At 36.4% G+C, this 27,696-nt stretch overlaps 2 pseudogenes; one reads left to right on the forward strand and one right to left on the reverse strand.

Annotated features, from left to right (window-relative positions):
• Positions 1–412: 412 nt before the first annotated feature.
• On the reverse strand, positions 413–6,188 carry LOC105207527 (annotated as a pseudogene).
• A 1,422-nt stretch (positions 6,189–7,610) lies between these two features.
• Positions 7,611–10,264, forward strand: LOC120359315 (annotated as a pseudogene).
• The last annotated feature ends 17,432 nt before the right edge of the window (positions 10,265–27,696 follow it).

Raw genomic sequence — 27,696 nt, forward strand, 5'->3', positions numbered from 1 at the left:
CCAGTCTGCAAAATTTAGTAACTATTTCTTTAATTTTAATAAATATTTGTTTGAATACTTGCAATGAAATAATTTATTAAATGTAAATAAATATTTGTTTAGTGCAAGATTTATTAATGTAATTTAACTATCATTTTTTTTTTGTTGAATAAATATTTATGTACCGCAGGCAAATATTTCATTGCAAATTTTTTTCTCAGTGTGAAATTTCGTATCACACACTGAGGAAAGAAAAATTATTAAATTGAAGTTCTTAAATTCTGGCTTGAGTAAAGTTTTTCAGTTCAAATATTTATGTGTTTAATTCGAATATACTTGAACTTTAATTCAACTTGAATTGAAGAAATTTACTCGAGTTGAAAATTTTAATCAAGTCAACAACTTTTTCTCTCAGTGTACGTCCATACTAAATTGTTAATTGTGAAAAGTTGAAAGTTCACAATATACCTTTAAAAAAACACGTTTGCTAAGAAAGAGGAATCGTAGTTTAAATAAAAAAATATATTCGTTCAATATCGTCGCGTGAGTCTTCCGATCACTTAAGTGCGATCATGCGACGTTTTCTCCGCTTCGAAATTCCGCATATGGTGGAAAACTGTTTTCCCATTTCACGCTCACTTTCTCCGACATCGCTCGCTGCTGCGAGAGGGTAATCCAGCTCGCGGACGGAGACGCGGTCAGTTACCTCGATTCGCGACGACGGCGGCGACTCTCACTTCGTGAATTTCGTGAATCAGCAACGCGTGGTCGTCCTTTTTTTTCCGGGTGATACAACAATGAATCACTGTGCGTCATCGGTTAACGTTATCGTCGTTATTAGACTGCAAGGGCATGTCTGCGAGAGCAGCTAATATTTCGATACGAACTTTCCAACCGCTTGGATCTGTGAAGTTGGCACGACATTCTGTTAATATTAAAAAAATACATAGAGTTCCAATAGCACTTTTCGGAGTTCTTTATAAAAATAACGAAGAGTTCTGCATTTTTTACACTAAAAAAACAAAAATTAAGAAATGTGTTAACTTCGCAAATCTAGCACGACACCTCCTCCTCTAAAGTACAAGAAAACATTAAATATTAATACATTTGACAAAAGTTCCAATTAGTGCTATCAAAGTTCTATCGCTGATTGCAATTTCAAAAAAAAATTTACACGATTAACATTTTTTTTACAATAAAATGTTGAACATATCGCAACACTTGGACGAAAAGTGTCGTGCTGATCATTTAACGCAGTTCCACTGACAGTTCTCGCCAGTTCTGGCAGAGTTCTGTGCTGTAAAATCATTTTCCAAAATAGTTCTGGCGATTGCAATTTTTTAAATAATTTTTTTATTACGCGAACTAGCACACTTTGACGCGATACTATATCTGAATTTTCCTGTTACTGTCTTGGATAATAGTTTTAGAGCCCAATTTCTCAGATGCCTCGCGTTCACTATTTTATTGTAAAAAAATCGAGAAAAAAATGTTAATCGTGTAAACAAAAAATTTTTTTGTTTTTTTTCTGGTACTTTACTCTTGTTCCATTAATGTGTATTTGTACTTTCTGAACGATTTTCTGCTCGTAGAGTTTGAGTACGATTATTTATTTATATATCATTGAAAAGCACATAAAAAGCACTTAATTCTAGTGTATTTATTTTTTTATTTTATTAATTATTTATATGAGTGGGTGCTGGCTTAACATTAAGCTAGCATCCCCACCTGCAATTTCATTTTCCTGCTAAACCGCTCGAGCACAAAAATTTCAAATTGGGTACATAATTAACACATAAAAAGCACTTAATTTTGGCATAGGTGGCGTTTCGATTTTTTGTGGTGGGGGTGCTAACTTAACAGACGTAATCAGTGGCCATTTTGTACTGGTTTGCGTATATCACGCCCTTTTCGTTCTCGTTCTCCTTGAGATCTTCTTTGGGCGTTCAGCTCCTTTTTTGAGAGCGTTCAGGTCGTTTTTTTGTCTGTCATGTTCTTCATATCCTTTCGCTTTTTAATATACGCTTTGTTATAGAAGTTCCGGAAGAGGAAATAGAACATTATGGCGTGCAAACCGATCCACCAGACGAAGACTTTCGGGAAATCACAATCGATGAAAAGCAATTGGAACGCATGGAGCATTACGAGAACGAACTGGACCATTTGCATAACGGTCAGATATTTCTTCCACCACAGATATGGTTGTATTTTCGGTCCCAACGTCGCCAGGAAATAATACAAATACATTATGATGTGTACAAAAGTGTTCACAAAACCGAAGAAAGTGGCGTGACCACCTGCAAAATATGAAGATCATCAATATTAAGAGAAGCTGCGTCTTATCAACTTTATCAACGGAATTGAATATTATTTAAAATTTATTTCAAATTTGTTTACGGAAAAATCCTGAGTTTATACATTAAATAATATTATTGAAGAAAATGAAAAGCATATTTCAAGCAGTCTAAGAGTGAACAGAATGAAAAAAAGGTTTTTAATTAAAGTGAATGTGAAATCAATTTCACAAAATTTAAATTTATATATGCACATTTGCAAAATTAAATGTGATTTCTCATATCGATGATGATAATGTAAAATTTCGTATATAGACTCGAATTTTGAGACAATTTGGATATTGATCGGTTGTATTCAACATATTAAATAGAAGATGGACCAATACAGCTACCAAATTCATTCATACTGCGCGCCGGTTACTTTTCGGTTTCAAACGCACTTTTTGAAAATAAACTTGAGAAAACAATATTATCATATAATTAAAATTAAAAATTAATTTTAATAATACCGATGCTAACTAGCTTCTCTAAAATTTCCCCTATCCCGAAGAAAGTGAAAAATTTATTGCGAAAAATGTTATCTCAGCCAGGAATATTTTTAAGCTGTATATAAACACCGCATATGAAATATTATTTCAACACCAAGATCTTGCTATGACCATTTTGGTCCATCTTCTATTTAATTTGTTGTATACAAATCACTTGTCTTGAATCTATATTTTATTAATCGATTATGTTCTCTAAATTAAGGATATCGATCGTATGCTTACCGGGGGTAAATTTAACTCCGAACCAAACGGATAGGGGCATGACACCATGATGAATGACATGGAGAGTACTAATGTGATCGTTCTTTTTCCTCAATACAAAGAAGATTGTGTCTGTGAGCTCGATGAACTTTGGCATATAATACCACCAGCAACCTCGTGCCACACGCAATGCATACGGATTGTTTGAGTAATCCACTGGTTGACACCTAAAGGAGTATCGTCCTCCCCAGCCTGAAAGAGCCTGCGAACACAAGACAAAAGATAAAATATCTTGATAAGTTTCTCTTAGATGAAGTATGAATTCATTAGGCAACTTACTTCGTTAAATAGCCAAATGGAGATGAATACTTGACAGAAATTGTACCACATCATCACTCTTCTGAGATCGAAGGGTTTTCGATTTTCCATCAGTTTTGGTCCCAAGACCTTAACGAAGTATACGTAGAACAAGCAAATCGCTACTGTAGGGAATGGGCCGCTCATCATCAGCCAATCGTTGACCCTCGGATCGCTTTTGTTGTCCATCAGATGTCGATAACCATCGTAAACCATTTGTACTAATTGCGCCATCTAAAATCCAAGTACTTTTTCATTGTTTTTGTTACTTCAATCTTGTTAAAGCAAAGTCGTTTGTAATCATGGTTTAATGTGCTTTATGTCGTTTTATTTACAAGTTACAAATCTGACGCGTTTTGCGGTAGAGAAAAAAACAGTGCTGTTTTAAGTCAATTGATATTATGACATAAGATGACCGATTATTTCAGATATCGTTTCAAATAAAAGACTATATTTATTGCTTGAGCAATGCGATTTAAGTGCATGGTTTAAGCAATGCGCGTAACGCCCGTTGCAAAACTAGGAAATATAGAAGCTGTTAGAATCATATGTTTATTATATAATTAATAGTCATCGATGACGTTTGTCAACTGTGAGATTTATCATGTATGCGAAATTATGACACAGACAATTAGAAAAGATTTAAGAGGGGGGTTTATTTTGAATATTAAATTTAAAAATTAAATTTTAGAATATCGTTTACAATAGTCTAATAATTAAACATTGAAATATAAGAAACGTGCTACATTTAATTAAAAATTTTTTTTTTTAATTATATTAAATCAGAAAGAGACAAATAGACAATCTGCGGGAGCGCAGCGGTTTTAATTAGACCTTGCTTTTCAATTTTGTATCAATCGTACTTAATGACATAAAAAAATATAAACGTCAAAGAAATATTTTTAAAATCTGATAAAATAGAATTTTTTAAAATCAATTATATTCGAAATATTGGAAATCTTGGTAAAATTATTTGTTCTTTCCGTTGATGAGAATATGACTATTTAAGAAGAACGGTGAATTAAAACGCATAATTAATCACACACACTGTTATCGTGATTTTTCTTTCTTGTCACTTTGAGATCGCGAAACGCACAACAGAAACAAACGGAACGGCTTGAACAACTCGATGAACTGTTGATTTGATTCACGAGACACGCGACTCGATGTCAGCTCTATTCGACTTTGTTCTACTCTGTTCGACGCAAAATTTCGAGAATCTGTGGATCGCCAAGTCCCTTCTCGGAAGGTTAAACTACTGTTCTTTCACTGAGCTTGAAGTGGATCGGAAACACACCAGTGATCTAAATGGTTTTTCCCCCGCGAGCAGAAATCTTTGTGGCAGATTTTGCACTGCTCTCCCCTTTTGCTCAGGAGAATTTTTAGAGTGCTTTTCTAGAACATTCTATAATATTCCAAATTTAGACAGAGTATATGTGAGTAACATTCGCGAATCGACCTGTTCAAATGTATTTTGTCCAACTTTCTTATGAAAAATACTCACAAAAAAGTTTCACTTACACACTATATGGGTCGCATTGACTCTAACAAAACTTTGCTGCCGTGCCGTTCGAATTCTAGTTGACCAAAAAAGTTGATCAACCATATCAATCGAAAGAGGAGATTTCAAACTTTTTTTACGTCTTGGTCCGAACCTCCTATCTCATTCCGTTTTCACACAACAAGCGTTCGAAACTTCATATGGGGTCTCTCAGATCCACTTACGTGTTTAAGGGTTAAGACTCATTGAAGAATTGTACTCTATTGAAAAGGCGACAAATCGTAAAAGTTGTTCCATGTTTTTGAGATAAAAAGTGCAAACCTTTTTTAATGTTTAATGAGCTATTAATCCGCGGAAGAATGGTAGAATTAGTAGCTTTTTACCATATTTATAAAATTTATTATTCAAGTTATCCACGTATATTTCTTAAATTTATAATATGAGAAATAGAACACAAAAATGATATTATTGCTTTGTTAATATTTATATATAATATTATTTTAATACATTTTTAATTAAATTAAGCAGTTGTTAAATTGTTATCATTTTTTTCGATTATTGTTGTTAACTTTTACAGCTCAGTTTACATTAGTTAGCTACTTTTCCTTTTTTATATCTTATGTCATATGGCGTATATATATTGCATAGATTATAGAACTAAATAAAATTAGAATTATGTTGAACGTGAAAATGTCGAACAAATACAAAAATATATTGAAAGATTGAAAGATCTTTTAATCTACATTAAAATAAAAATTTCTTAAAATCAAATTGTCAAAATTATACCCACCTCAAAAGAAATCTGGTATGGGTTTCGTGTAACACACTGTGCACGCTTAGCAAATTGACAAACGATACAATAGTATCGGCGATGCAGTCGCTTATATACCAGATTCTTATGCCGGTTCCAAGGGATTAGGTGGAGGTATTTTTATTCGGCGTAGAAGATGCGATTTTGAATAATGTGTGTAGGTCAAAAGTCAAGCGAAAGAAAATCCGGTCTATGAGATCAGACGTTACTATTATACGTCCTTGTCGATTGCATCATAATCGGGCGCCAGACCAATTAATTTAAAATTTGTAATTCAAAAGACGGCCGTGAAACCCCGGGTTTAGAGGACTACAGGATAGAGTACCAAATTGCCTAGAAGAATAAAAACCGAGCGTGAGACGTGCGCTATCGCACGTACGAGAGATTCCGGTTTTTTCATAGGATAAAGTCGGCATATACGCTGCAGCTGTCGAAAATTTAATCTATTAAGTATTATTTACTATGTTTAAGGAAAATAAATTAGGCTAATAAAAATTTCATACTGTTTACTATTATAAAAAAAATTTTAAGTATGAAATATTTTTTTTCTCATACTTGAAAAAAAAACTTAAAAAAATCCTTGCATTTTTGTCATATAAAAAAAGTTGCGGGATTTACGACTACTCATGTGTAAGATACACGGCGCATCGAAATTTACAAATAATATTTAAAAAATGTATCCGATGCAAATTTTTATAAATTTAAGAAATATACGTGGATAACTTGAATAATAAATTTTATAAATATGGTAAAAAGCTACTAATTCTACCATTCTTCCGCGGATTAATAGCTCATTAAACATTAAAAAAGGTTTGCACTTTTTATCTCAAAAACATGGAACAACTTTTACGATTTGTCGCCTTTTCAATAGAGTACAATTCTTCAATGAGTCTTAACCCTTAAACACGTAAGTGGATCTGAGAGACCCCATATGAAGTTTCGAACGCTTGTTGTGTGAAAACGGAATGAGATAGGAGGTTCGGACCAAGACGTAAAAAAAGTTTGAAATCTCCTCTTTCGATTGATATGGTTGATCAACTTTTTTGGTCAACTAGAATTCGAACGGCACGGCAGCAAAGTTTTGTTAGAGTCAATGCGACCCATATAGTGTGTAAGTGAAACTTTTTTGTGAGTATTTTTCATAAGAAAGTTGGACAAAATACATTTGAACAGGTCGATTCGCGAATGTTACTCACATATACTCTGTCTAAATTTGGAATATTATAGAATGTTCTAGAAAAGCACTCTAAAAATTCTCCTGAGCAAAAGGGGAGAGCAGTGCAAAATCTGCCACAAAGATTTCTGCTCGCGGGGGAAAAACCATTTAGATCACTGGTGTGTTTCCGATCCACTTCAAGCTCAGTGAAAGAACAGTAGTTTAACCTTCCGAGAAGGGACTTGGCGATCCACAGATTCTCGAAATTTTGCGTCGAACAGAGTAGAACAAAGTCGAATAGAGCTGACATCGAGTCGCGTGTCTCGTGAATCAAATCAACAGTTCATCGAGTTGTTCAAGCCGTTCCGTTTGTTTCTGTTGTGCGTTTCGCGATCTCAAAGTGACAAGAAAGAAAAATCACGATAACAGTGTGTGTGATTAATTATGCGTTTTAATTCACCGTTCTTCTTAAATAGTCATATTCTCATCAACGGAAAGAACAAATAATTTTACCAAGATTTCCAATATTTCGAATATAATTGATTTTAAAAAATTCTATTTTATCAGATTTTAAAAATATTTCTTTGACGTTTATATTTTTTTATGTCATTAAGTACGATTGATACAAAATTGAAAAGCAAGGTCTAATTAAAACCGCTGCGCTCCCGCAGATTGTCTATTTGTCTCTTTCTGATTTAATATAATTAAAAAAAAAAAATTTTTAATTAAATGTAGCACGTTTCTTATATTTCAATGTTTAATTATTAGACTATTGTAAACGATATTCTAAAATTTAATTTTTAAATTTAATATTCAAAATAAACCCCCCTCTTAAATCTTTTCTAATTGTCTGTGTCATAATTTCGCATACATGATAAATCTCACAGTTGACAAACGTCATCGATGACTATTAATTATATAATAAACATATGATTCTAACAGCTTCTATATTTCCTAGTTTTGCAACGGGCGTTACGCGCATTGCTTAAACCATGCACTTAAATCGCATTGCTCAAGCAATAAATATAGTCTTTTATTTGAAACGATATCTGAAATAATCGGTCATCTTATGTCATAATATCAATTGACTTAAAACAGCACTGTTTTTTTCTCTACCGCAAAACGCGTCAGATTTGTAACTTGTAAATAAAACGACATAAAGCACATTAAACCATGATTACAAACGACTTTGCTTTAACAAGATTGAAGTAACAAAAACAATGAAAAAGTACTTGGATTTTAGATGGCGCAATTAGTACAAATGGTTTACGATGGTTATCGACATCTGATGGACAACAAAAGCGATCCGAGGGTCAACGATTGGCTGATGATGAGCGGCCCATTCCCTACAGTAGCGATTTGCTTGTTCTACGTATACTTCGTTAAGGTCTTGGGACCAAAACTGATGGAAAATCGAAAACCCTTCGATCTCAGAAGAGTGATGATGTGGTACAATTTCTGTCAAGTATTCATCTCCATTTGGCTATTTAACGAAGTAAGTTGCCTAATGAATTCATACTTCATCTAAGAGAAACTTATCAAGATATTTTATCTTTTGTCTTGTGTTCGCAGGCTCTTTCAGGCTGGGGAGGACGATACTCCTTTAGGTGTCAACCAGTGGATTACTCAAACAATCCGTATGCATTGCGTGTGGCACGAGGTTGCTGGTGGTATTATATGCCAAAGTTCATCGAGCTCACAGACACAATCTTCTTTGTATTGAGGAAAAAGAACGATCACATTAGTACTCTCCATGTCATTCATCATGGTGTCATGCCCCTATCCGTTTGGTTCGGAGTTAAATTTACCCCCGGTAAGCATACGATCGATATCCTTAATTTAGAGAACATAATCGATTAATAAAATATAGATTCAAGACAAGTGATTTGTATACAACAAATTAAATAGAAGATGGACCAAAATGGTCATAGCAAGATCTTGGTGTTGAAATAATATTTCATATGCGGTGTTTATATACAGCTTAAAAATATTCCTGGCTGAGATAACATTTTTCGCAATAAATTTTTCACTTTCTTCGGGATAGGGGAAATTTTAGAGAAGCTAGTTAGCATCGGTATTATTAAAATTAATTTTTAATTTTAATTATATGATAATATTGTTTTCTCAAGTTTATTTTCAAAAAGTGCGTTTGAAACCGAAAAGTAACCGGCGCGCAGTATGAATGAATTTGGTAGCTGTATTGGTCCATCTTCTATTTAATATGTTGAATACAACCGATCAATATCCAAATTGTCTCAAAATTCGAGTCTATATACGAAATTTTACATTATCATCATCGATATGAGAAATCACATTTAATTTTGCAAATGTGCATATATAAATTTAAATTTTGTGAAATTGATTTCACATTCACTTTAATTAAAAACCTTTTTTTCATTCTGTTCACTCTTAGACTGCTTGAAATATGCTTTTCATTTTCTTCAATAATATTATTTAATGTATAAACTCAGGATTTTTCCGTAAACAAATTTGAAATAAATTTTAAATAATATTCAATTCCGTTGATAAAGTTGATAAGACGCAGCTTCTCTTAATATTGATGATCTTCATATTTTGCAGGTGGTCACGCCACTTTCTTCGGTTTTGTGAACACTTTTGTACACATCATAATGTATTTGTATTATTTCCTGGCGACGTTGGGACCGAAAATACAACCATATCTGTGGTGGAAGAAATATCTGACCGTTATGCAAATGGTCCAGTTCGTTCTCGTAATGCTCCATGCGTTCCAATTGCTTTTCATCGATTGTGATTTCCCGAAAGTCTTCGTCTGGTGGATCGGTTTGCACGCCATAATGTTCTATTTCCTCTTCCGGAACTTCTATAACAAAGCGTATATTAAAAAGCGAAAGGATATGAAGAACATGACAGACAAAAAAACGACCTGAACGCTCTCAAAAAAGGAGCTGAACGCCCAAAGAAGATCTCAAGGAGAACGAGAACGAAAAGGGCGTGATATACGCAAACCAGTACAAAATGGCCACTGATTAGGTCTGTTAAGTTAGCACCCCCACCACAAAAAATCGAAACGCCACCTATGCCAAAATTAAGTGCTTTTTATGTGTTAATTATGTACCCAATTTGAAATTTTTGTGCTCGAGCGGTTTAGCAGGAAAATGAAATTGCAGGTGGGGATGCTAGCTTAATGTTAAGCCAGCACCCACTCATATAAATAATTAATAAAATAAAAAAATAAATACACTAGAATTAAGTGCTTTTTATGTGCTTTTCAATGATATATAAATAAATAATCGTACTCAATCTCTACGACCAGAAAATCGTTCAGAAAGTACACATTAAGAGGATGCTATACTGACGGAAATTACCGACCATTACAGTGTTCATTAATTTTTGAATTGGCTTTACAGATCACAAAATCCTTTTGCAAAATAAAAGTACGCACCAAAACAAAGTCTGCTCTGGTAAATTTTATGAGAAAATCGATCAAAAAGTTAAAAATTCATTTATTTTCGACTCGTGGATCTGTCAACCAAGATTAATTTTTGTTATTTACTGACGTTCTATAGCTCGTATGTATAAAATGAGACCAGGGCGGACTTCAGAAAACTCTAACAAACAACACTGACTGTGTATCGTTTCAGTCAACAACCTAACAAAAAAGTTTAATAGGTGAACAGCTGTACGTGTCCAAATTTCGCTTAGCGTACGTAAACGATGGCAAGAAGAGCAGTGGCTGTAGTTAATAGGTCTTTTCGCAGATGGCGAAATAATCGAAAAACAAAGACAGATCTATGCGTTGGACAAAGAGCGATAGCCTGGTCTCCCTCGAAAAATAATCTGCAATGCCGACGTCGAGGAAGTTCTTCGGTCACTATAGCATCCTCTTAATGGAACAAAAGATCTTCACAGATCCCAACCGCTTGCCTTTTGGATCCCCGCGGCTTCTTCCGATATCCCGCGCGTTTCCTCTGACATAACTAACGGATTCGGAATATTAAGGAGCTGTCGCGAGGTAGGCGACGAAGGCTTCCGCCTTCCTTCTCCGTGACAGCCTGCAGCCGAGCCGGCGATCGCTTTTCCATCGCGCGGGTAACATCGTGACGCAAGGCGCCCGCCGCGCGCGTGCTCTTCTCGTAAGAAAATAATAATCGCGCGATTTCCGCATCCGGCGAGGGGGAATTTCGCCCGCGAAAGACCACCGGGGAGAGCCCGCTCGTCTCATTCGCAAATCCATCGCTTGTCAATGACCTCCGGGAGAGAGAAACTCTCACTCGAGCCTCTCCTCCTTCCCCCCTTCCCCCCGTCTCCTCATTCGTTCGCTAACGAATCTCGTTTCACGTTCGTTCAACCTTCCGCTCCACTTTACCTGCTCCAAGGCGAGCTCGAAAGCGAATTATCACAATTTTTTCGAGTCTCGCAGCACACATGCCGCGTGAGCAGGTAAATATTCGCGTTACTTAATATAATAATTACTCCGGGTGATTATTACCTGATTACCGCGGCTCGGTGCCTGATATGCAGCTCGCGGCGATAAGAGACCTGAAATACCTTTGTCTTTATGTGCCGGGTGATTCATTTTTACTTTATCTCTATGTTACACGAGCGCTTTTGCAAATTGTATGTAATTTGTAGTCGCGCGCGACTTCTTAAGTCTTCAGCTTAACGCGCAAGGTAAATGTCGCGCGTATTGAATGTTAATAGCGATTGTAACACGCCAAACAATGGTTTTAGGAGTATTTACGCCGGACGGATTACGATGTTTGACTCAATGACTTCGTGATTCGTTTAGCGGCACCTCAGAGAGAATTTTTCGTTACATTTCATCGCGAAATTTTATCACGTTTGGTGATAAGTCTAGAGAAACTTGGCAGCGCCTATCAAATATTAACTGCAACGATAGAGGAAATTTTGAAATATATTTGATGAACACAAAATAAATTAACACAAATGAACACAAAATAAATTAACAGTAATTGACAATTTCAGCGTTTTTTGAATTTGAAATTGTAAAGATTCTATCATTAGATTATTGCAAGCACAAAACTTAACACTTTTTGAAGAGATAAGTTGTTGGCGTTGCAGTGGCGATGCAATTGAAAATTATCAATGTTGCATTCAGATAATTTGAAATTATGTAGATAGAGTTAAGGTAAATTATGTGCAAATGTATCTTGGGTAAGATAAAGATAATTTAATTTTAATTTATACGGCTAACAGATAAAATTATGGTTTTGTCTGAGGGGGAATTCACAACCCAAAATTTTGTACACCAATGCCGATTTTTGGCATTGCTGTAAAACACTGCCGACATTTTTGTACACTGCCGACAATGCTTATTGTTAGTCAATGCCTACAATGCCGTCGTCCTATATTAAAATTAAGGCAATGCCATGCAATTATGAACACTACCGCGTGCCCATTATCATACGCCAATGCCTGCACAAGAATTCTAAAGCTTTCCCGAAGTATTCAAAAATTTTTGTGCTCAACCCCATGATCGAAAAACCGACTCTGAAGTGAGCTCACCACTCCCCAAAAGTTTGTCAAATTATTTAATCAAAAATTATTTTTCTTCAATCAATACACAAATAAAAATAAAAATCAAATTATTCGCCGTAATATCTGTTGTAATAAGAGTAATTCGAGAAAAAGATCAAAGCCAGAAAAGACATTTTATAATATATACTTTTATTTTATATTAAAAGTTACGTAACAGATTGTAAAATTTAATCAAGCATACCGTTTATTTTATTGCGTGTGATAGATGTTAATAATAAATCAGAGTAAATCGAATATAAAATTCATCGAAATAACACTAGCTTGTCAGCGATTCATCATTTTAAGAGAAGATAAATTTTAAAAGAAAATTAAATTCCCCCTGTGCTGAAGGGAATGTTTGGCGGATTCTCGGGTATTCGAGGGATAAAATTCAGACTGCGAAAGTTCACGTGGCCGAAACATTGGCAGCGCTCACGTGGATTTTACACGAGGTTCCAGAGATAAAAACGATACGTAAAAATTAACGCGAATCTTCTCTCTCTCTTTCTTACGTAATCACCTGCGACGTACTTTTGTTTACGAAAAGTATGACGCTTAGGGAAAATCCTAATATTACAGAACAGATAGATATATAAATAGATAAGTCAGGTAGAAGTAGATAGATAATAGATAAGTAAACTCCGTCTTTATCAGTGTCGTAATGGCTCTTCAAAGAACTCGCGCGAAACCATTTTGATAATTTTAAGATAATGAGGAACGCGGTAAGAAATTGTTTGCTCGATTTGCGTAATTGATGCCGCATTGTCGTGATTCGTCGAACGCGAAGGTGCGTAGTCATTCTGCGCGCTTTCGCGGTTTAGCGGAAAAGAAAAAAAAATATATATATATATATACATATATCGCGCGTAAAGCGAAGCCGGCATTTACCGCCTTCGATAAACACTCGGGTGCCTCGGTCTCATTTCGCGACGCAATATCACCGTCTTGATTTCGCGGCGAGTTGTGGAGAGGAAAAAAAAAAATAAATAAAATAGGGTCGGTGCTCACGACGACGCATCACACTCATCCCCACGTTTTGTCCCACGGTGCTTCCTTTTGTCCGTTTTCGCGCAGACCCGTTTCCATCCCGGCGATTTATCGCGAAATAAAAGTTCGAGCGAGGTCTGACGAGAGAGAGAGAGAGAGAGAGAGAGAGAGAGAGAGAGAGAGAGAATACGTATTAAAAAATATCGCCACCCGCGTAAACACGTTCACCATTTTTCGCGGATCGTATCTCGGATCGTTTTATGCGCGCTTCTATATACTCGTATACATATGTACATCTCTCTCTTCTTTTCTTTGATTCTTTCCGTTTTCGCATTCTTTTTTCCGCCCGCTCGCTCACAGAGAAACTTTGATTTAATTAAAGCGACGGTGCAGGTGGCGAATCTCGGAACGGCGCGCGGCGGCAGCTTCTCAGGGAAAGACGGGGCAGAAAAACGAGGTATTTTGCGCGAACGAGAACAAAGACTGTCGGGAGAGATTACCCATTCGATCATTAATTTAATTACGACATGCGATCACCGCCTCTCTCATCCGTCACTTTCACGTTGTAACACTGTGGCTTTTCCTTCTCCTCTTTTTTTTTCCTTACGAAATCGTATTGTTTCTTTATGCAAAATGCACTCGGAAAAAATTGTGAAAGCGATTGAATACGGCGTCGTTAACTTACGTAGTCATTCGCCAACGAAAATTGCTCGGAGAAGCGAGGTGGCGTCTAATGTATCCGAAAAAACTCACGAGAGCGTTCAGTAAACTATAAAACTGTTTCTCATGCATTGAGAAAAAGAAATTGTTAACCTGACTAAATGCACCTGACTGAAGTCTGACTAAACTTCTCCAATTGAGGAGAGTTCTTGCTTTCGCGATACCATTTTTATATTTAATCTTAGAAATATTTTTTTTAGGAAAAGTATAAAAGTTTATAAAATTGAAACTTGATATTTATTCTTTAATATTTAAATGTTTTTTTGTAAATTTGTTCAAGTATTGGGAATATTTTTGGCAGTTGTTTGCAAATTTATATAGGCATTAAAAAAATATCGATTCACTGTTGTCATTCAAGAAATGCATAAATTATCCAAAATGAAAAATAATGATAGAAATTCGTGGTTTGTATAAAGGTACTTCTCGTTCGATTAAACCAAGTTAAAAAAAATTGAATTTTGCAAAATGGCAAAGTTTTGAAAAAAAGAAACAGTTTGCTTTGCGCTTCTTTTTTCGCGACTTTTTTGTTTGTTACCGAAAAAAATTGTCATGTTGGAATTTTTATTTGATTGCTGGTCGAACAAGAGAAAAACGTGTAGTGAATATCTCTTAAAAATTTTGAGTTAATCGGATTAAAGCTAGATGAGTGGCGACAACAGTTTTAAAAGTGTTATTTGGGGAAAAAAAACAACGAGCTAGAAATTTTGCAAACAGTTTGTATTAAAAAAAACGTTTGTAAGTATTTTATATCAATCTGCTCTCTTTGTCTCTTTCTTAAGGTTCAAACTTAAATGAAGAACGTTAATAATAATAGAACGGAAATAATAATCAGTTTCTTGAAACTGCCTTGAAATAATTATATTAAATATAACATATTTAACTTAAACAATTAAACCGAAGCAATTTAATCGGATCGACGCATTTGGTTTAGCTAACAACTTTTTTTCTGAATGTGATACTTGTCTTTTGCTTTCATCCTGAATTCGTCGTTCTTTCTCGGCCACCGGGGAGTACTGTTCAAACGAGCCTCGTATTCCTTCATCGGTGCTCTAAATTCAGGAGCTTTGTGATTTTATTCTCTCGATTGATCGTATCCAGAAAATTTATAGAGCCCGCATTTTTATCCAGATTGTGCACGGAAAGGAGCGCGCGCGTGCTGGAAAGGGTTAAGCGGTGGCGGCCGCGAAAGAGAATGGTTTACGATGTTTTCACACGATAATATTCGTATGCGCCCAAGATGCCGCGGTGACTATTCTTAGCGAGAGCGCGCGGTGTGCTACTCGTGATTTCTTTCTCTTTCTCTCTCTCTCTCTCTCTTTTTTTTTCGCGCAAGAGACGTCGTCGGCCGGATCGCCTTGGACGGGCACCGGGGTCGTTGCATCCTGTCGAATCTCCTTGCAAAAATTCATATAGAATGACCGCATCTCTTTTTCCACGAACCCGTTCTCGGATACGCGTCCGGAAATATTTAATCCGCCGAATCGAGACAAAGGGTATCCGGATGCTATCGCGGTTAACACGACAGCTAGACAATCGACGTAATAAACGGTTTAATTTCGCGAGAGGGAGATGAATCAATGCGTAAGATAAGGAAACCAGATGCGTGAATCTAGTCCCACGGAATTTTTTTTATTGTATTTAAATATATGTTGCGTGTATTTTTCGTCAAATTGTGTTACAAAAGTTTTTAGCATTTATTTTAGCTTTATCATTAATTGTTTCTTTTTGCGCCAGCAAGAACGCGATGATTAGATATCATTGCTGAAATTTTATTATTACGTGCTGTTGTTTATAATTAAAAATGTTTTGGCTTTGTTTCTCATTTTGTTTAATTAAAATTAAAATTAACAAAAAACTGTAACGAAATGAAATTAAATCTATAAAATATTTTCTGCAACTAATTATGACTGCTACGTATTTTACTGTTTGTTCGATATCTTTTTGTGTTAAAATATGAATTTTTTTTAAGGATGCTTTGGTTATGTAATACGAGCTAACAATTATCGAAATTTAAAAACTGAAGATTTATTTTTTTCCTAATCTACAACAAAAAATCGCTCTAAATTTATTCTTGTTTTTTCTAATCGACAAAAAATTTTGGTTACAAAGGTTCTGAAACTAGTAGCAGCAAGGAATGAAACAATGAAAAATTAGATTTAGGATTTTTGCAGCGAAAATTACTGTATTTAGTTTTAAATAAATAACTTTTAAGCGAGTAAATGGATCTAAAAGAACTTTTTCATGAATATTTGTTAGAGTTTTATTAGTATATGTAAAAATTTTGATTTAATTAGTGATGCTACTTCCCCATCAAATTGACGATTAAGTACTGCAAAACGCGATTTTATAATACATAAGAATCAAAAGTAATCGAAAAATTAAATAACTTTTAAACCAATAAGTAAATTGGGCTCAAATTTTACACCGATACTCAAACCTAGAATCCTAGAATTATTCAAAATAAATTTTTATATTTTTAGTAATGTTTTGAGATACGACACGTAACATCCTTAAGATCCATAATTAGCGCTTTTATCGTATCCTCTCTCAGGCGCGCGATAAAGCGCGCTAAGTACGAGAAGGATACGATTAATCCATGGCGTATCTCCGGCGCGTCTGCGTTATACATCGCGCGCGGCATCAGATTACAGGAACAAATGGCGGAGAAACGAGGCCCCTGTCGCCTCGCGCTCGCGCAAGAGCGAGCGAGTGCGCGCGGTGAGATCGGGGCGCATACCGAAAGCCCTCGAAGCACTTGACGTGACCTTGCTTTGTCACTGACCTGTCCTAGGCGGTGCCTGTGCGAGCTCTGCTGGTGCCATAGCAACGCGCTCGCTCGCTCGCACCACGTAACGCACACACGCGTGCACGCACCGCGTCGCGGCGCGGAGTCGCCGCTCGCTCCCGAGGGCGGGCCACCCACTCGCGCGACTTGGACGCATCCGGTGCAACGGCACCTTAAATTTCGGCGTTCGACAGAAATAGCGCGTATACGCGGGATGAAGGCGAGGTCCGCGACCGTGAGAAGAAGCGCGTGCGGGAGGCACGGACGCCGGATCAACGCCGACCTCCCACGGGGCTCCCACAGGAAATTAAAAAAAGAAGAAAAGGAAAGAGGACAAAGGGTAGAGCGAGGGAATGTGATGCAACGAATTCGGACGCGATTTTACGTCTCGTGACTCAAACTGCGGGTTAAAGTTGTTCCGACTGTACAATACCTGTTAAAAGCTGGAAACTGCAGATTAGACAATTAGACCTATTCTTCTTCTTCTTTTTTTTTTTCTAATCAACGACGAACAATTTTGACTGTAAATACTCGAATTTCAGCCTTGAAATCAACTGTGAAGAAAAAGAACAGTGAAAAAAATTTTGCTGACGACATAGACAGCTTAATGACCTTATTTGGTTTATTGGTAATTAACTTTTAAATGAGTAAATGGATCCTAATGAACTTTACACGAATTTATTATGCGTGTAAAATATTTGATTTAATTTGTAATTTCCTCATCAAATTTGCAAATAAATTTTACAAAATGCGAAAACTAAATACCTTTTAAATGAATAAAAGAATTACGCTTAAATTTTACACAGACATTCAATCGTAATAAAAGGACAATCTATGAAATTTTTACGCGTATAATACAATCTTGAAATCATCACTGCAAATTTGCCAATTTCCGACCTGGGATACCGCGATAAAAATGATACTGCGAAATTATATTTCAGTGGGCGACTTTCTCTTTATTGAACTTAACTATCTCTGACGATTACATGTATGAAATTAAATGTCTATAAAGGCCAAGTCCGGTTACGATGAGACGTAAACGTCGTGCAAACAGCTTTCTCTATTCTCGTTTCATAGATAGTTCCCATTGTCAGACGAGAATACGAGATGGGTTAATATGGATAAACTAAATTGCATCCCACGAACATGGCTCGAACGCATCGTCGTGTAGGTGCACTTACCTGGAGGTCAGATGCCTCCTCGGTCTCGCCTTGCATCCCGGAACGCTCGACGTCACGTCACGTCGCGTCGTCCTGACAACGTTACGCAACTTACGAGAGAAAGATTTCGGTTTTTATCGAGCGACATCGCGGCGACGAGCGGAGAATGCCCGCCGATAGACAGGAATCGTACATCCCGAACGGGGGTCGTCGTACGTTCAGGAACGTATCTCCGGTCGGATTGTCCGGGACGGAAATAACTCGAGAAGAAACGCGACTCATAAACTCCGTTGTGCGCGCGGTGCAATATTATCCCTCTCCCCTTTCTCTCTGTCTCTCCTCGCGATGCGGACAAATCACTCCTCTCCGCGTTCGATCCTCCGTGCGCCAATTTTATGTAGCGCGCGATTTACCTCGTTAACCGGCCGCCGACGACGAATCGCGTGCCGAAAGCCAAACGAACCTGATTCAGACTCCTCCCTCCTTCCCCCTCGCGGGGAGGGTTTCGTGAAATTTGTAGATACATGCACATTCGTATTGTTGACTCTCATTCGAGCAATCTACTTTCTAAACTCGCCAACGTTATTCCTTCTGGAAAATTTAAACCCCCTAACCGCTGCGTTTTATTTAATAAATAATTTTCCTGAAATATTATTTGATATTAATAAAAAGTGCTTATCCCGATAATATTATATGAATATTATATGAGAAGTAAAAATAATATTATTTACTTCAATATTTTAAATTATGGGAAATCTAACTTGTAAATGTAATAATTATAAAGTTTATGAATATTTTGTGCATAATAATTCACATTAATTTTTGATCATAATAATATTTGTGGAACATTTTCATAATATTTCACGGATATTATGAAATAATATATCACGAATATTATGTAAAAACCGACACGTAACATTAATGTAATATTCCCATAATATTAAAAACATTGAATAACATTTTTGGAATATTATTTCAATATTATTTTTAATAATATTCGTGTAATATTCTAGAAATATTGTAGCACTTACAGGGTAATCGGGGACACCATGCATTAGATACACTTCTGTCTGTGTAATTTGAGATCTAGTAACATTTTATAAGGAACAAAGAACACGATTTCGGGATCGATCGCAATATAAATTTCATTTAGAAACCCATATCGCGTATGCATTGTCTTTTATAACCTGAATTCCATTTTAGAGACACGCGCCTTCTTTCAGGACAGAGCTATTTCCGATCGCATGTGTTCGGTGTCCGCGCTTTTTTCCCCTGACGTCATACGCCTCGTGCCCGCTTGCAGAACTGAACTGCAGTTGCATCTGAAATTTACGTGGCGCGTGACCGTGAATATCGACGATATCGTTTTATGGGCTGTAAATGCCGTATTTTACGACCTGCACGAAACCCATTGACATAACGTTATTTTTCGGCAGAACTTTGTTGCTTATGCAAATTTATGCCTGGTAAAATTCACCTGTTCCATTTAGCGGACCGCGGTGTTATAAAAGTAAAAAGAAAAAAAACCGAGGAAAAGCGAGTTGTGTTCGCGTAAGTGAACGTTGTATGTAAATACAGTGACATTAATTCTTATTTTTTTACGAGCGCATTGTCGCGAAGGTGATTCCGGCCAATTAACCATTCATGGATTCTTGGATGCAAAAACAAAAGAATCGTGGCCTTTGCGAACAATTGCAAGTACGACCGTGCTTTTTAGGAGGTATAATCGAACAATCAAAATGGTTCATCTTGTTTAAAAATTATATAGAATATTATTTAAAGCGACACAGATATTGAAATCGATTGTAGTTTCTAATAAATAAATAAATAAAAGTTTAAATTGGAGTTTTACATATTACATTTTATGATAAATGCATCAAACGACTGATACATCACTTGCGTTATTTTTTAAAACACTTCGATACACATGAAAAATATATGAATAGTTAGAACGAACCTTTTTGTACATCCTTGCAAAAATTTAACTCGCATTTGCCACGTAGTTTTTCGGTATACAAATAAAAAGCTGACGTGAGTATGCTTATGAATTTCAGGTGACTTTATATAAATTTTAAAAAATATAACGAAAAATTTGACGATGTTGTTAGATAAAACGATGATAATAATTGTTACAAAGATTATTAATTATAGCTAAGCTGTTATAAGATTTTAAATGTAAGTAAGCATTGAAATAATTTTGCGGTGATATGCGATAAGCATTGAAATTTTTTTGTGTAAATATTTATATAAAGTTTTATTGTTATTATTTGTTTAGTTATTTTTTAAATGAATAAATAAATTTTGTTTATTTTACAAGATTGATCTCTGCCTGCATCGCAATGAAACTTTATATAAATCGTCTTGAATATTTAAAGTACTTAAATAAAAAAGTTCAGATTCATTATTTCATTATTAATTATATTTTCATTAGAGCACGTGTCTGCTGCTTATTGCAATTTTTTTTTATTCAGATAGAAAATTGCTGTCAAATTTTTTCTACTACTTTCAATTGTAATACAAAGCAATCTATAATTTTTTAAATTATTCTTAATTATTAAATTTTGAGAAATGTCCTATACATCCTTCATATAATATGGCAAAATAAATTTTTAGAACAAATATATTTGTTCCTTACTGTTTTTCTCAACATCTAGTCCTAGTGTTTTGATTGGAAAAAAATACCTAGTGTTTCCGTGACAGTGTCCTACGATTAATTTTCATGATTCGGACTTTTAACAAATTATCATTAATCGATGCGCGTTTCGAACGCGTCGAGTGCAAAATAATTTCATTTTCGCGTTAGATTAATACACATTTCGCGCGAAGCCCGGTTTGCTTGGCACGTGTGAGATTTCCCGTCTGCAATTAGATCATATACTGTACGACTGATTTATGAAGAGAGCGCAATTAAATTCGCAACGTCGACAGAATCGGGAAATGATGCGAGGTAATAATGCCACGTGTCGTGTGCGGAATAGATTAAACGCGCGGGTAAAACGAAAGCAACCTACCTCATTGCTTAATATATACGCGCGAGATTTTAATTCCGCCCTTCAATTAGATTAATATCGCGCGATTGATTTACGCGCGGAGGAGGCGGTTTTAAATTCGCAGAACAGACGGCAAATGCGCGAATGCGTGGCGTAATGACGTCGCCACGTGTCTCGATCGCCTCTCTCCGGGCCAAACTTTCCTCCGTCTATGGAAAAGTCCGTGTTTTGCTGCGAACGGCCGCAACCGTCGGAAGTAACGCGTAAACAAAGCCACGCGTCGAACCGGATTATATCACGGCGGAGGGCCTTGCGAAATCCTTCGAAAGATCGAAGTGCCTCCACGCGCCAAACGATTTTCGCGTCGTCAGTCAGATGCAACGCGATTCGACGTAAAAGTGACCTATTTTTACGTTTGGCAGCGCGCGACTCTCGGTTCCTCCCCCACGCTCCCTTTCCCCCTTTCGTCTCTCGTCGAACAGTATATCTTGCATAAGTAATCAATGACAGACAGATAACGAGCGCTGATAACTCGCGGCCTGCATCGGCCCACGCTTCGAATGGCGCAATTTTTTTATTTTTTTTTCTCCGAGCAAAACTCGCCGACGCAGAACGCGTTTCGGGAAAACAAACAGGGTAATCTATCAATTACTCGGAATTAGTCTGAATGGCGCGACCGATACGCGCGCGTCGCAGAATAATCGATTTGATGCTGTGGGAACACAAAACCGCGGGGTGGAATTGCGTCATCGCGAATTCGCGGGGAGGGGGGAAGAGGGGGGGGGGCGGCGATCGCTGCGGTAATTAAATTTTGGCGAATAACGTATCCGACGTATTCGTTTTCCGTGGAAAACGATTTTCGCGCCCCGAATGCAAACGAATTAAAAAATCGCTCTTCCCGCGCGCCGAAACTGCGCAGCGCACACTATTTCGTTCGCGCGTGCGAGCCGTATGCCACGCAGCGTGCAATATAGACGCGATCGCGTCGACAACGGGAGATGATATTGCAAAAAGAACTGGCTTAATTGGGCGTCGGCCAAGGCTGTGACGTTCCGCGTTAAAAACAAACGGCGAGCTTCTCGAAGCCACGCGCACTTTTTCCTCGTTAACCCGCGAGTGTTACTCGCGGGGTCAAATTGACTCGGACGCAAACTATAGATTTGCTAATTAAATGTTTCGCGGCAAAATGTTTTTAAAAGCGTGCGGACTGTTTTCATTCTTTTTTTTTCAATGTTCGAAAATTTGTTTTTATGTTTGGAATGTGCCTCGGCTTGCAGTTCGTGTAAATAAAATTAAGAGCATGTGGAAAAGTCACGTACTTACTTGCGAGTTGACAAGACGTTCTAATGATTCGTGTGGCGTAGAAAAGAACCTTGTGACGTTGACGGATTTGGAACAAGTGTTCTTAGCCCAGAGGAACTCTCGGTAATAAAAAAAGAAAGAACAATCTTTCCTTGCCGTATTTTTTTGACTTTCTTTCGAGATGACATCATCTGTCCTCTACGTCGACGGTTTTAAGGTTTCTTTCACATTCTAATAAGCAGGTAGTTCATAAATAAAGTCCGCTGACATTATCACAGTCGTTTTTTCTCATTTCTTTCGAAAAAAACTGAAAGAGACCGGGATTTTTCTCCCCCCGGTTTCCTTTTTTCCCTCGAGTCTGTTTTTTGAAAATTAAGGAACACTTATGGTACTTCATTGTCATAGTTGTATTTTCCCGTATTTTTCATAGAAAAAATGGGAAAAAAGTTTATCTTTTTCCTCAATTTTATTTTGCCGAAAAATTAAGAACACTAGTACTTCATTCTGTTACACGATTTTTTTAGTATTTTTCGGAAAAATGGAAAAATCTAGTTTTTTTCTTTGATTTTTACCAAAAATTAAGAACAATTATGATACTTCATTATATCATAGTTTTTTTTTTTCGGAAAAAATGAAAAAAATTTGATTATTTCTTCGATTTTATTTTGCCGAAAAATTAAGAACACTAGTATCTTATTACAACTGTTTTTTTTTTTTTTTTTTTTTTTTAATAAAAACCTTGATTCTTTTTATTTTATTTTTCCGAAAAATTAAGAGCACTATCCAGAATCCAAGAATACCGAATACAAAGAAAACCGAGTGAACATTTCTGTGATCTAACCGCTAAACTTCCGAGAAATCGCTCAACTGTTCACGCTCTACCGAGGGGGAATTCACAACCCAAAATTTTGTACACCAATGCCGATTTTTGGCATTGCTGTAAAACACTGCCGACATTTTTGTACACTGCCGACAATGCTTAATGTTAGTCAATGCCTACAATGCCGTCAATCCTATATTAAAATTAAGGCAATGCCATGCAATTATGAACACTACCGCGTGCCCATTATCATACGCCAATGCCTGCACAAGAATTCTAAAGCTTTCCCGAAGTATTCAAAAATTTTTGTGCTCAACCCCATGATCGAAAAACCGACTCTGAAGTGAGCTCACCACTCCCCAACCACTGACGACAATGCCGTCAATATTATAGGTCACTGCTTACTTTTTTCGGCAGTTCACTGCCGAAATTTTGTACACCAATGCCGGCTGTGAATTTCCCCTCGCGCTCTACCCAATATAGCCTTTGACGAGACAGTTCTGTACAAAATATTTGTTTACAGGAGAATTTATCCTGCCGAGATTTTAGGATATTAAAGATCGACTTGTGATATTAATCTAAAAAACACACACCGTTGTAATATCGAAGATTAAGTATATTTCTGGATTCAATAACTTTGAGGTTCAACAATCTTACACATCAGGAATTATAATATATAGTATCAGATTGTTGCTACTAAAATATTTTGCTTCACTTTCTTAAGAATTATAGTTTTCGAACTTTAGTTCGAGGCACGATAGAAGAATAACTTTCTTCGCGTAATTGATCGGTATTAGGTCCGCGAGTGTTATTATTAGAATACTTGAACCCAGTGTTCTCTTTAGCGCGCCGTTCGATAAGAATGCGTTACACGCATATGACGCGTATACATGTATATGTATTTTATATATATATTTTTTTTTTTTCCTTGTGCTCTCTTTCATTGGAGACGCGCTTGACTTTCATTTCAGTCCCCGAGAGCGTCATCCGGTTTCGTCAGCGGACGGATGCGCCGTAAACAAAATATTCCACGAAGCCGCTCGCGATAGCGTGCGTGCGCGAGCGCGTCCGTCATAAAAATAAGTAGCGCCGGGGCGTGCGTGATGCGAGTACGCAATGGCGACCGCTTTTTTTTCCGCCCCTCGCCCCTCGCCGTACGATTTTTCGCGCAAGAACCTTACCGAACACGTGTAGGCACTTCATTTCTTTCACCGCGGTTTATGCGCGCGAGCCTTAACCCTTTCCCCCGTCGAGCTCCCCCACGCATTTATTTACGCGATAAATTTGGACAGATGATGTACAACTTTGTTACGTAGTGGTGCGTAAAAACTACGTTGCAAAAAATTATATGTCACATTGCAAGGTAGAGTGAAACCTACCATTAAAGATGAATTCTTACGTGTGCACTGAGAGAATTTTTTTTAATGAAAAAAAAAACATTTTCTTAAAACCGTATATTTTGATGCAAGCATTTGTTTGTTCCGTTTAAGTAAAAATATTTATTCTTAGGTAAACGGACATGTCATCTTAAGTATATATTTCTTTGCATTTATAAATGGTAATTCTTAAATAGTTATTAAATAAGGATTTTATAAATAAGCTAACAATAATATTAAACTTAATTAAACTATTTTCTTAGTTAGAATTAAAAAATTCTATTAAAATGATTGTCTTGAATATAAAAATTTAACGGTAGATTCTTTGGAACTGTAGGAAAAAAATTACTTGATTATAAATTATTTCTTTATTTTATTTACATAAATATTTCCATTAAGAAATTTTTAAGCTGTTAGGACTCACCGAGTAAATAACTTTTTTGTGTCAAGTAAAGTTTTTGATATTTTAAGATCTTTTTCTCTCAATGTAGGAATAAAATTTTATAATTCTACAAACAAGTGATTAAATTAAATTAAGTCAATATCACATAGATAATATTACAATATGTGCAAAAGTGAATTTACAGTTGAAGAAGACAAGTTTAGAAATATTTATGTCACTTCACGATAACGAATGACGTACAATTTTTCTTGAATTATATGTGCTAATGTAAAAATGCAAATATTGTATAACGTGTGTTATTATGTTGGTCATTTATATAATACCATTTATATAATACCATTATGTAATACAAAAATTATAAAAACAAGTACATTTACGTAAAAATTATAAAACATAATTTTCCGCTATTATAATTTTCTGTTTGATATGAACATATATTTGCACAATTACAGATAAAGGTACTAGCAACTTTTCCGTAAAACGAATTTTTTACATTTTCATTGTTAATTATGTAATTTTTACACGTATTAATTATGTTTATATATTGTACATACATTGAGAGAAAAAATCACTAAATATTAAAATAAAAATTTTAATAAGTATTTGTTTGAATAATTGCAATAAAATATTTACTTACGATACATAAATATTTACTGATCAAAGGAAATAGTTGAGTTAGTGGTTTTTGTACTGAATAAACATTTATTTATATTTAGTAAATATTTAATTGTAACTATTCAAACAAATATTTATTAAAATTTAGTAATTTTTCCTCTCAGTGTACATGATGATATATCAATTTACTTTTTTTTTTAACAGTGTACATTAGGCTGTATAATCAAATCATAAATATTCAAGGTCGATAACCAAGCAGTAATATGAGCTGATTATTTAATATCTAATTTATTCCATAAATGATTTAACATTTAATTATGTGATGCGTTACGACTTACTTAGCCTTACTTAAACATCAACCGATGGATTTTAAAAAAAGAATATATAATTAATGAAAACCTGAATACGTGCAGATTATTTACGATAATATCATTATCAGAACAGTTCAACATTTGTGATCGAGTGTATTGAAATTTTAAAAGTTAACAAGCGCAATAATTACGTAAGAAGAAAAAAATAAGAAATATATATAGGCTATATAGTATCTCTTTTTCGATCGATTTCCTCAAAGGAAGCCACAGAGCGTTTCTGAAGCTTTTGGGCTCCGCGTTGGCGGAGTTGAGCCGTGAACTTGAAAGCACCAGTCTCTCTCTCTCTCTGTTACTTTACATAATACTTATCTACGTTATCTCGCGTCTCATCGATCCAGCAGTTCGTAGCGCATAAATTATCGCACGAAGATCGGAGACGTCACTCCGAAGACAAATCAAGCGGAGCTCGCGCTTTCTTTCGCGCACGGCGCGGCGCGGCGTGGCGCGCATTGCATAAGCGCTCTCGCAGCGCGCTGCGCCGCGCCGCCACCGCTTGCACCGGGCTTTAACCACGAGGTTCCCTCTCGCCTCTCAATAGCGGATTCCAGGGGGAGAAGGAGGAAGAGGAGGAGGAGGAGGAGCGGGTTGGTTTCCTCCTCCGCCTCCCCGCCGTCGCCGCCGACGCGCCGCCGCCGGAGCGGAGTGTGTGCTTTCGGCCGAGTGGCTGAATTTGTCCTGCATAGGGGGCATCGGGACATTACCCGGGTGACCTTGGCTGGTGCGGACCGCGACGCCCGACGCTGTTTGTGCATCGCCGCCCGAGCATTGCACCTTGCTCTATCATGCGAGAGAGCGATGTCTCGCTCGCGCACGCGCCCGCCTTCTCTCTCCCTCTCTCTCTCTCTCTTTCTTTCTTTCTTTCTCTCGTTCTTGCGGCCTTCTGCTCCGCCACGCGGCAATTCGCTCTTTTCCTCTTTCTTCTCTTCGGCGAGCCTTCGCAGGCGTAATCGGCCGGCGAATCTCATCGCCACGTGTTAGTCATAATTAATATCGTTAATTGGGAATCGAAATTCGCAGTGGGAATGCGATTTTCACGAGACCAGATCTCCCTCGTTATCGGAGCAGGAAAACGATCTCTGTATTTACGCCTGATAAATTGTAACGCACACGTTCCGCCCATTCTATCGGCGTCGACAATCGCATCTTCGTCAGAGCTCGATTAAGGATGTACGATCGATGTAATCTCAGCATAAAGTATGACCGTGTATTACCGAAAACACAACAATATTTGCGATTTTTGCATGTATAAATAAATTTATTTTACAGGATTGATCCCATCGCAATGAAACTTTATACAAATCATCTTGAATATTTAAAGTACTTAAATAAAGAAATTTGAGATTTATTATTTCATTATTAATTATATTTTTATTGGAGCACTTCTGCGTCCGCTTCTTATTGAAGCAACCTAAATAGAAAATTGTCGCCAATGTTTTCTCATTATTTTCATATGCAATCTATAAAACAATCTATAAAACAATTTTATTCATAATTTTCTTAATGTTTTGAAAAGTGTCTTATACATCCTTCGTATTTTAGAATCAGTTTCCTCAATGAATATTAAATGTAACGCACAATGGATAAAATGAGGCACAAATATCGTACGAGACGCAATATAAATTTATTATTTATTTATTACGTTCATTGAGGAAATTCTACTCGTATGATTTATTATTTATCTGTAACGTTTATCGACTGATTCTAAAATTCGAATTTCCATTCCTGAATCTAACCTGCTTGGGCACATGTAGCTTAGTTTTCAATTAAATCTTTGTAACAATTTTTTCAATAGTGTTATTA

The sequence above is a fragment of the Solenopsis invicta genome, chromosome 13 (genome assembly GCF_016802725.1).
Source record: "Solenopsis invicta isolate M01_SB chromosome 13, UNIL_Sinv_3.0, whole genome shotgun sequence".
NCBI classification, from domain to species: Eukaryota; Metazoa; Arthropoda; class Insecta; order Hymenoptera; family Formicidae; genus Solenopsis; species Solenopsis invicta.